General features: G+C 39.2%; 1 pseudogene; it reads right to left on the bottom strand.

Moving 5' to 3' along the window:
- Window positions 1-1449: 1449 nt before the first annotated feature.
- Window positions 1450-12336, bottom strand: part of LOC116763715 — an 80789-nt pseudogene continuing 69902 nt past the window's right edge.

Genomic DNA, 12336 nt, shown 5'->3' with positions numbered 1-12336 from the left:
TTCACAAGAAAAATTGTTGAGGATAAAAAGGACATTAAATCATGGTAAAAGAGTTAATTTCCAAGAAGACATACAACGCTTAAAATGTATGCATGTACACTAACAAACGTAGTAAGGTAGATAGCTGGGGGGAAGCAGCCGCAAGGCACAGGGATATTAGCTCGGTGCTTTGTGACCGCCTGGAGGGGTGGGATAGGGAGGGTGGGAGGGAGGGAGACGCAAGAGGGAAGACATATGGGAACATATGTATATGTATGGCTGATTCACTTTGTAATAAAGCAGAGACTAACACACCATTGTAAAGCAATTATACCCCAATAAAGATGTTTAAAAAAAAAATGTATGCATGTAACAACAGAGCAGCAAAATATATGTGGCAAAAACTGATAGAATTGGATGTGGAGAGATAGAGAGACTCACTATTATAACTGGAGACTTTAATTCTCCACTTTCAGTAACTGATAGATCAAGAAGACAGAAAATCATAAAGGAGAGGTTTGACCTGACCAAAACTATTAATCAACTTGATCTAATTGGCATTTATAGAGTATTCTATCCAACAATAACTGTAGATACATTCTTCTCAACTCACCTGGAACATTCACCAAAATAAACCACATTTTGGCTCATAGAACACAATTGAATTTTTTTATATATACAAAAGAATCCTTGTTTTTATTTTGACGTTGTGCAAATGCAGGTGACACAGTAGGTCCATAATTCCCATCATTACGTGTAAATTAACAGCTAAAAATCTAAACTCACGATCACCTACACAATTCATAGTCATGCTCTGTGGGATCCACATGGCATCAGAGGAGAACCTAACATAAAGCGCCAAGATTCCAGGTATTACTATAACGTCCTCTGTTCACTCTCTGGTACATGCAGTCAAACCACCTACGAAGTAATTCACCTCAAGCTTCAGTGGATAAAAGAAGCAGCTGAGAACCAACAGCATTCTTAAGTCTGAACGTGAATCTACCACTTTGTCTTGTTAAATTTCCTTCCATGAAAGTTTAAACTTTTAATACAATTATGTTTTACATGAATATAAATCAAAGTTTAACATAATCTCTTTCATATTCACCCTGTAATATGAATAGTCCAACGGCTGGTAAGCTAGAATAGTTCAACAATCTTTATTACAAATTAAATTTAGGATTTTATAGCAAAGTAATAGTATGTTCATCCGAACATTATACATTTGAAAACATTCCCTTAATGTATACAAATTAAGGTGCAAAGCTTATTCTCAACATATAATTCGTATGTGCTCTCATTTTTTTGAAGCAGGGTGCAGCGGGCATTTTTAGGACCCAGCTTGCAGCAGCCCTACATCCCCAGAGATTATTGGGTCCACTGATGGCAGTGGAAACTGATCGAAGCTGCATCAACAGAGTCTGCACGCAGGTTTCATTGTCAGAGTCAGCAGGAATGAAGTCTTCCTTAGAACTGTGCTGCGATCGGCCGAAGACTGAGTAACCGATCGTTGGCTCCGGAGGCCGAAGTTACACGGCTCTGCTGTACAAAGCCTTCACTCTCTGCCTGCAGACAGTAACTTGAGGGCCTCTGAAGGCTCTGCGCAGCAGGGCTGAACGTTCGCATTGCTGTGCACCGCCAGCCAGCACGCCTGCAGTGCATCTGAGCTCGAGCCACGTCCTCTGGTGTTAGAACAGTATCCCCGCCGTGGAAACTGTGAATAAACGGCCAGATGAGCCCGTGGCCTAGGTAGGACAGTACCCGATTCACCTGTGCCGTGAGGCACTGCGGCCGCTCTATCCGCCGGCGCGTGTGCACGGAGAGGGCTCTGTTCCAGAACAGCTGCCTGGGGGCGTGCTCTCTGTGTCCTCAGTTGACGAGGAAGATGGTTCTGATTCAAGTGGGTCAAGTGGGTAGAGGGCTGCCCCACCTTCATTTTCTTCAACATCAGTATCTTTCCAACTCTAACAGGTCTTCCTTGAGGCGTCTCCCCATGCTTTAAAAACGTATGGATATATGTCACCCCACCTTGCATATTTTCTATGTTTCACACTGTCATCAGTGAGTTCTCCAAAGACTGTCACGACAGCTATTAAGGATTTGCAGGATAGACGGACTTGATCTTGTGAAAACAACCGGCGCTATCTTCATTGCACACAAAAACATTTCAGAGCATAATTCTCCAAATGGACAGAACCAGCTATTTCTTGGTGACAATTTTATTACCACTCAGCTGTTTCTTAAGAGCTTTGAACTGATCCATTCGCTTTGATAAAGATTCACATTGAGGAGTTTTACTAACAATCTTCATTCCAATGTGCATAACATGTAAATGGCAGTAGTCAGCCACCCCAGATGACACTGCTTGCTTTTACACTGTGGGGGGGTGGGGCTCATCACTCCAGGAGCCACTGCTTTCTGCTCCACAGTTGAACAATTTTAAAATAATAAAAAGCATACAAAATATGCTCTCAGACCACAGTGGAATTAAACTAGAAAAAAATAACCAAGATACCTGGAAAATCCTCAAATACTTGGAGATTGTACGGGGTTGAGCAGGGCACCACCCACCCACCCCCAGTTCATGTCTACCTGGAACCTGTGAAAGTGACCATATTATTAATTATTCTGTTAGTTATATTAATAGAATATAAAAATGGAATAGAATAGAATAGAACATAATATTTTAAACTGGGTGATAATGAAATTGGTATAAGAAAATTTGTGGGATGTAGCTACTGCTGTGCTAGAAAGTAAATTTTAGGAAAGTTTATTTTAGGAAAGAAAAATGACAAACTCAATGATTTAACTATACAATTGAAGAATTTTATAGAAAAAGAGAACAAACTAAACTTTAAAAAAACAGCAAAAGAAAGGAGATTTTTAAAATCAGAGCAAATAGTATGAAATGGAAAAGAAAACACACACAAGAGAGTAGCTACAAAATCAGAAACTCTTACTCTGAAAAGACTAACCAGCAACAACAAAAATGTAAAGCCCCCGAAACACAGAATGAGAGAAAAAGAAAGAAGGACAAAATTACCGCTACCAGGAAGGAAAAGCAACAAATGTCTAAAACACTGGTATAGACAATTTATGGTTTAATAAATTTGAATATTTAGATGAAATGGATAAATTCCTAAAATAACACAGCTGATTAAAATGGACACTTTTCAATGTTTTGGGGTCCATGTGACTCTGTAGATCCCCCCCCCCCATTTTTGCCCTCATAGTAGCTGTCGTTTGCTCCATCACTAGTAATAGAACAGTTCTCACCTTACACAGCGTACCTGTAAGTCGGACAATAACAAGGCAGCGAGTACGCACTGTGTCTTATTATGGAGTTTCATCATCCCAGGTGACTGCTTTTATATGTCACTCATTCTCTACTCAACAAGTACTTACTGGGACCTGCTGAGTCAGGCCCTGGGGCAGAATCGTGAGTAAGGCAGGCATAATCTTTCTCACTGTTATCATGGAGTTCGAAGTGAGCAATACTGTGTTTTTAAAAGTTATATATTCCCTGTGCCTATACGTTTACACTAAGCAAATCCTAACTCTTACCACTAAAACACATGATTAGTTAACTATAGAAGATGTAATTTTGTTGTAACCCTGAAACCAACACAACATTGTAAATTGACCGTATCCCAATATAAAATAAACATTAACTGGGAGATTGGGATTGACATATATCCACTAATATGTATAAAAGAGACAAGTAATAAGAACCTGTTGTATAAAAAATACAATTCAAAAAAATTAATTAAAAAGAAAGAAAATCTATTAAAGTTGATGATATGCTTGCAACATGCTTAGTCAGGCTCACAATACGAAACACCCTGTAGATGAAGTCAAATACCTTAATTTTATAAAACATACCCAACCCCTCATGAAGATACACCCAGGAGCAGTCAGGTAGCGCATCGCACTTGAAAGAGAAACGCCCTCATGCTGTTTAAGATTCAGCCACGGGGGCAATGGTGAGTGGCTGTTAAAGAGCAATGGATAAAACTGTCTTATCAAAAGAAGCTAAGAATTTCTTAATCGTACTTGATTAATGAGTTCAATATTGGCGTTCTGTTAAACCGCTACAATTTGCCTGGGAGAGATTACAGACACACTGCCTTTGTTCACTCTGCAGCCTAGTTCGTTCACATGGATAAATACGAGGGAGACTTATTTGTGCAACTTTAGAGCAGGATAAAAATAGTTAGGTTGAGACTGTTTTTGAACACTGTACACTGACAGCAGTTTTGATAACGGCGACCCAACAGCAGAACGTCCACAAGAACACTGGTCACATAAATCTGGGCTGAAATGTACACAAGAGCGCATTTCAGACAAGGTGAACACTAGTTCTTAACCAAGGCCCTCACCCTACTTCTACTTCTCTGCTCACTAAGCTGTGGTTTGACATCTGATGTATTTTAAAGAGTTGCTTTTAATAACTTGGATAATAAATTCCAGAACTTATTTTTTAAAAAATAAACTTTCTCTACATCTGTGTCTCCATTTCTGCTTTGCAAATCAATTCATCTGCACCATTTTTCTAGATTCCACATATATGCATTAATATACGATATTTGTTTTTCTCTTTCTGACTTACTTCACTCTGTATGACAGACTCTAGGTCCATCCATGGCTCTTTGGTGACCTAAATGGGAAGGAAATCCAAAAAAGAGGGGATGTAGAGCTGATGTATGTATATGTATAGCTGATTCATTTTGCTGTACAGTAGAAACAAACACAACATTGTAAAGCAACTATACTCCAACAAAATTAATTTTGAAAAAAGAAACTTTCTCTTTTGAACAATTTTAGTTTACAGAAAGAATGGGAGGTGCATACAGGAAGTCCCCATGGACTCCCTCCTGCAGCCCTGTGACTGGTGCTCAGACCTCAACGGCCAGCTGTCTCCGGGGATGGTGACAGCACCAGCCTCAGGGCAGTCTGTGGGTTACGTGCCGTAATAAATTCTCAAATATTCTCTGTGCATGTTTACAGCTGTCTATGTGTTCTGTTAGCTCAGCCACGTTCCTTGGCGTCCCTCACCTAAGAACGTAGGGTTGGGATGTTCACGGTCTCCATTAGGGTTTATTGTCACGCACACAGACTCCCAGGTACCAGCAAGGCCCCTGTGGGAAGTTCTGGGGTGCGTTCAGGTGTCAGTGTGTCCTGTAATCACTGGATGTGATCACCAGATGGGCCACCTATGACACTGGTGAGCTGCTGAACAACAGACTCTCCAGGTTTGCTTCCATCCCAGGTTTGCTTGATCTCATCTTCAAATCTGAAACAAGGGTCTCAATATTTTATTTTATTTTATTTTATTTTATTTTATTCTATTCTATTCTATTCTATGCTATTCTATTTGAAACATCTGACAAATCAACAAACTGAATTCCAGAACATCGACATCAAAGACCCAAGTCTTCTCAGGCCACAGCTAATTTCACTTTCCGTGCTTAAAGATCAAGCTTTCAAATTATTCAACTTTATGATAAATACTTTCTGCCACATTTTGCCTCAGAGTAGAGCAGGAACATCAAGGAAAAGAGATTGGATTAAAATCTGAGTCTAATTAAAACATGTTTCCTAATGGAAACAGATAGGAGCTATTGGACCCTGTATCACTCACTATCTGCTCATTTGTTCAACAGGAACCATATATTTAGCAGCGATGCCAGAAATGGAAAAGGCATGTTCTCAGGTAAAAACCACAGCAAAGACAGGATGCCTACACTTGCTAAAACCCTTATTAAGTCACACTGAGAATGACTTCATTTTCTGATGAATCATAGCGATATCAACACCAGTTGTGTGTGTGTGTGTGTGTATTTATGTATCTACTTTTCTATGTATTTTTAACCAATGCATTATATCTCTCATTTTTAATGTAAAATAATGGTATTATGTTTCAAAAGTCATATAGAAAAAAACAATGATTGAATTTTCATAAATAAGGGATGGTTGGTTTATTTCATTTTTTCTTCTTACAACATCTAATGCCTAGTAATCAGACACCTTTTCAATCAGAAATGCGCTGATTTATTAAATAAGAAAAGTGCCAAGCACAACCCTCTTAGAAATAGAAGACTAGGTATCCTTTTAGAGCAAATAATAGAAAATGTATATGAATATATGTTTACACACACATTCTATTCATTGAAGCAATTGGTCCAACAAAACCAAAGTTTGTCATTTTAGCAATTCCTAGAAAGGGGGAGGTATATGCTGGTAGTATTTGAAATTCTTCTGTAAAAATGATTTGTCCTTTCTCCCTCATTTATTTATTTATAAAAGGTATCACTTTTAAATGCCCATTTTTAAAATTTATTTGTATATAGAAATACAACTTATTTTTGAAAAATTATGTTTATATCCAAAGTTTTAGTAAGTTTGCCTATTATTAATTCTAGCAGTGTATTTATAGATTATAGACTATTATTAATTCTAGCAGTGTATTTATAGATTATAGACTATTATTAATTCTAGCAGTGTATTTATAGATTATAGACTATTTTGAGTTTTATGTGCACATGATTATGCCATATGCAAAAATGACAATTTTATTTCCTCTATTCCAACACCTTCCAGACTCAGGAAGTGGGATAAAATTAACTTCTGTTTCTTAAGGCACCCACTTGGTGGTATTTCATTGCAGAAGCCCTAGGAGGTTAGTACATCTCCCAATCTCTTTATCCTCTCTTTCTGGGATTCTAATTACCATTTGTTAGACTATCCGATATTGGTCCACAAGTCCCAGGCTCTGTCATATTTTTTAAAATCTCTTCTTTCTCTTTCTTCAGATTGGTCCATTTCAGTTACCTCTATTCAAGCTCACTGTTTCTTTTGTCACCTCCATTCTGCTAGTGAGATCATTCAGTAATTGTTTTTACAGATTGTATTTTCAGTTCTAAAATTTCTATCTGATACATATTTTAAAAGTTATTTCTGCTTATCAACTAAGAATTCCTATATTTCCATTCATTTCAAGTGTTTTATTTTTCCTTTTAATTCGAAGAGCACAGTTATAACAGCTGGTTTGCCATCTTCCCTAATTCCAACATTTGAGTCATCTCAGGGTTGGCTTCTTTTAATTGTGTTTTCTCTTGAGACTGGGTCACATTTCTTGTTCTTTGTATATTCAGTGAATTTCGATTGTATGCTGGACATTGTCTCGTCACATTTTTTGGCATAGTCTCTTGGTTATACTTTAATCTTCTGGACACTGTTGTTGGTTTTGTTCTAGCAGGTTGACCGCCTGGTTAAATTCAGACTGTAAGTTCTTTCTCACCTATCATGAGCACTTTTTCAAATCAAATTTAATTCTCTAAACCCTTGCTATGCTGAACTGGGTCTGCCCCACACAGACATGCTTCGGAGGTCAGGCTGAGACTGGCATGGACCACACACAGAATAAATGGCCCCTTTCACAAGTGTCGCCTCTCCTGGATTCCTATCCACAGCCCCACAGGCTCCATCTGTGGGTCCTCCACCAGGAAAACAGGTGCTTCTGTTGGAGTTTTAGCGGCCATGCAGCTTCAATTTTGAGTTTCTGTTGACATGTCTTTAAGTTTTACTGATCTTTTATTCTACATGTTCAATCTTCTCTTAAGCTCTCTGCTAATTTCAGATACTTTTTTAGCTCTAGAGTTTCCATTTGGCTCTTTTTCACTGTTTCCCTTTCTCTACTCAGGTCCCTTCTGTTCACTCAACATGTACATCCTTACTTTAAATCTATGAGCGTGTTTATAGTAGCTCTTTTAAAGTTCCTTTCTGTCAAGCTAACGTATGTGCCACTTGGGGGTATGTTTCTATTTACTTTTTTTCTATCCTCTTTATAGACCACATTTTCCTGATTCTGTGCCTAACTAGTGATTTTTTAAAACTGTTTATCCATTTGATTCGATTAAGGACATGGTGAATGTTGCTTGGTTAAAAGTCTGGGTCATTTTTTCTTCTTTTAAGAGTATTGAGTTTTTCAAAGCAGCCACTGAGGCACATGTGACATGAGGCACTCGCTTTGGGTTGTGAGGTCAGAAGTTACAGATTTCTGAGTCCTGCACTCCCACTTTCTTTACTTCTCTCGTCCCCTGCACTCTCCAAAGCTGAAGCCAAAGCAAAGGCTCGAAAGCCAAGCAAGCAGTGTGGAAAGGTGTCACAGCCACAGGGAAAAGATTCACTTGCGGACTTCCCTAGTGCCACAGGGGTTAAGAATCCACCTGCCAATGCAGGGGACATGAGTCCGAGCCCTGGTCCAGGAAGATCCCACAAGCCGCGGAGCAACTAAGCCCACGCGGCACAACTACCGAGCCCGCGTGCCACGACTACTGAAGCCCACCTGCCTAGAGCCCGTTCTCCACAACAAGAGAAGCCACCGCAATGAGAAGCCCGTGCACGGTAATGAAGAGTAGCCCCCGCTCGCTGCAGCTAGAGAAAGCCCGAGCACAGCAACAAAGACCCAACGCAGCCAAACGTAAATAAATAATTGAAAAAAAAAAAGATTCACTTGTCACGCACCTTCCAGTGGCCCAAGACACTATAACCCTGAAAGTGGTCCAAATGCCCTTGGAAGAGGCCCCCAAGGACAAGCTTGGAGAAACGAGCTTGACCACTATGCCTTCCTCAAGGTCACCCTTGATTGTAGAGGTCAAAGCCAGCAGGCAGGACAAGCAGGCTGTGGAAAAGGTCTATGGCATTTGTGTGGCCAAGGTCAACAGCTGAGGAGGCCTGATGAGGAGAAGAAGCCATGTGTGCAACGGGCTCCTGACTACAATGCTTTGATGCTGCCAACAAAAGTAGGATCTTCTAAACAGAGTTGGGCTGGTTAGTTCTAAATATAAAGTTTTTCACCACTAAAGAAATGTGCCGAGTTATGTTTTAGCAAGTAGTTGGTTAACTGGTTGACGAGTCTGATGCTGTTGTGGCTCGTCTGGGGCTCTGCTGGAGCTGGTCCACACTAGCTCTCCATCAAATGCGGCATTCCTAGGTTCCCCACTGCATCCCGAGGGTGTCAGTGAGGTCTACCCACTCCTATTATGTGCATCCATCTTTATCAAAATCCCAGGAAAAAGTTTTCAGATTTGGTTACACTACCTTCCAGGTCAGGTAATTTTTTTTTTTTTGCGGTACGCGGGCCTCTCACTGTTGTGGCCTCTCCCGTTGCGGAGCACAGGCTCCGGACGCGCAGGCTCAGCGGCCATGGCTCACGGGCCCAGCCGCTCCACGGCATGTGGGATCTTCCCGGACCGGGGCACGAACCCGTGTCCCCTGCATCGGCAGGCGGACTCTCAACCACTGCGCCACCAGGGAAGCCCAGGTGAGGTAATTTTTATCATTTTATGTATAGTGACTTCTGAAGATATCATTTATAGTTTTCCATCATTTACAATATTTGGGAAGTGAAACTAGATACTGTATAGAGTGTGATCTCAAGAAAAAGGCTTATTTCTAATCATGGCATATTAACTATCTTTCATCTACTACCTACTCCGCCAACCTGACTCCATCAACATTGTCTTGCAGGAAATCTCATCATAGAATTTCATCCGTAAATAGTATAGTATGTATTCCTAAAATACAAGGTCTATTTAAAAAATTAACCAAAATATCGTCATACCTTGAAAATTAGCGATTGTTATTTTCAAATATTCTGTCAGTGTTCAAATTTTCAGGTCTCGTGTCACTTTTTAAAATAGTGATTAAATTAGGATCTGAACAAGATTCACTTACTGTGACCAGCTGATCCATCTCTTAAATCCCTTTTATTTCTATAGGTCCCACATCCACCTTTTTCATTTTTCCACATGGTTGAAGAAACTGGATTGTTTGTCTTCGAGCGTTTTTCACAGTCTGACCTTTGGTGATTGTACACTCTGGTACTCTTAACAGACTCCCTGTCCTCTTTCCTTCCTATAAATTGACAATTGAATATAGAGGCTTGATAAGATCTTATTTTGATTCTCTTTACTTTGGGAAAGTTTGCATTATACAAGATGGATTACTTTTATCCAAAGGAGGCACAAAGTGTCTAGCTACCACTTTTTGTGATGTAAGCAACCACTGATGGTTAATGTCTAGATTAATTCATTCATTGGTATTTACAAAATAATCATATTTTCCCCATCCTTCTTCATGCATTAGCCAACATACTCCCACAAAATAAATCTCCCTGGTCTGTGATGGGTTGACTTATTACAGGAAAGGAAAGATAAATGCCAAGTTCTTTATGTTTTTATCATTTTTCAAAGTAATGGTTTAGTTCATTAGCATCCTCACTGGGCACCAATGCATGGGTCAGGCTGACCTCTGTGATCTTTTGATGCCATCCTAGCTGTCTGGGACAGCTTCTTTGCTACGTGCAAGGTCCAATGGTCCAGGCTTATCTTATATGTTTCTTATCCAGGTCTAAATACAGCATTTCTTCAAGAAGCCTGACTCCTTCTGGTGGGAAATAATATATCAGGACCTGAATTTGGACACTAGAGGTGCTCATGACCACTAGCCATTATTTTTAGGCCATTTCAGCGGACAAAATTAGGGGCTCTTTTTTTGAAATATAAAATACATCATGAGTTCATTGTGATGTAGCCAATTACATTCGTAATTCTGGGTTTGTACTAAACCTTTTATATCTTACATCTGTGCTTTCTTTATCCTGTTCCAAGAAACTTGGTTCTAAATAATTCTGTAAATGACAGGATGAAATAATATATAATTACTAATTTTCCTTATCCCACAATACCACACTCAAAATTCTTAGAATAAAAATGTGAACATGCCTATTCTACAATATGATTACAACAAAAAAGTATTAGCTTTTTATGGTTTTTATCCTTAATATATACTTTACAAAAAATGTACAATATCCTGTGTTTTAGAGTCACTTGAACGTTTTTCTCTGTGTGGTTATGTCACCAACTGTATACACATTAAAATTCATTCGTTTCTTTGTGTTTGGATTTTTTGAAACTGAGCTTTAAAACTTATTTGCATTCCATGCTTATGTACACAATTTTTATGACTCCAGAGTCAAATGTACAAGCGAAGTTATATTCAAAGAAGTCTGGCTCCTGTTTTAAGATTAAAAAAATCATGTATCCAATACCCTATTACCACCTCTCCTATAGTTCAACAGTTTTAAAGTTCTCTAGCTTATTATAAGGAGAGATATATGTATTTGTATCCTTTTTTAAAGAAAAAGTGGTATATTATACTCTGTTTTCCATATTGACATTTTATTTTAATGCAAAAAAGCTATGCAATATGCAACCATAACCCAAAGCATGTTATTTAGCTCCCACTTGTAGAAAACTACCTATGTGGAAGTGGAAGAAACTATTATTGAATGAATATTGAATTATTCAATGATGTGATTATATCATTGGCACATATGTGCCAGATATTTTATACTCTTCATCTCATCTACTCCTCAAAATGATACCATCAAAGGAAAGGTTGTCTCCAATTTAAAGATGACACAACTGATCCTCAGTGGTAATGTCCTGAACACCAGACACCTAAGAAGCCACCTGTTAATATGTAACCCAGGCATGTCTCACCCAACCCGGGCCCTTCCCACTGTGCTGCAGGGTGCATGGTGCCCAGGGTCTACATTCAACGTCTCAAGTTGCCAGTTTACAGTGAAAGACCCCTGGACATTCTTTCTAGTTCCAAGTTGGCCATCTGCTGTTATAATTATTAAAATGAAAATTTTCTTTCTTTAACCAAAGGCATTCCATTTTTGACCATTTAAAGGAATGACTCAATGTTAGACAATTCTGCTCACTTGGCCAGTTTCCAAGAAAGAAAATAAAAAGTTTAAAATAAATGTGTGTCTGTCCTGTGTGAAATGTTCAGGTGATGATCCCAGGATAGGCTTCCAGGTGAAATTCTCACCAATGTGCCGTGTCCATCAAAGGGTCTCATCTTCCTATAGGCATCCCATTCGAACACAAGCTGAGTAACCAGACTCCAGCAGTTTGGGCAAGGGTTTTTAAAACATCGACAGGAACATTCTGTACAAACTCACTCCCATGAAAGGAACCCTAGCGTCAGTAACAGACCCTGCAGATTAGTGAATGGCTTCTCAACAAAGAAATCACACTGAGTGACCAGCCATAGATGTTTGCTTTGTGTTGCCATGAACATCTGCAAATGTTTTACAGATTCTTTATAAAAAATAAAAAACAAGGAAAATATTAAAAGTCGAGCTAAGAAGATTTTCTGTGCTGAGAAATTGCTGTTAAGCAGATCCACAAAGCAAAACACAGTAGCTTCGCTCGGGGTTGGGTAATTAACCGCTGCTTGAGAAACAGCAGGGATGGCCGTCCTCAGCTGTCTTACGGC

Source organism: Phocoena sinus, chromosome 12, assembly GCF_008692025.1.
Source record: "Phocoena sinus isolate mPhoSin1 chromosome 12, mPhoSin1.pri, whole genome shotgun sequence".
In the NCBI taxonomy this organism is placed as follows: domain Eukaryota; kingdom Metazoa; phylum Chordata; class Mammalia; order Artiodactyla; family Phocoenidae; genus Phocoena; species Phocoena sinus.
The sequence above is the reverse complement of the archived record's forward strand: the minus strand, read 5'-3'. Positions and strand labels throughout refer to the sequence as shown.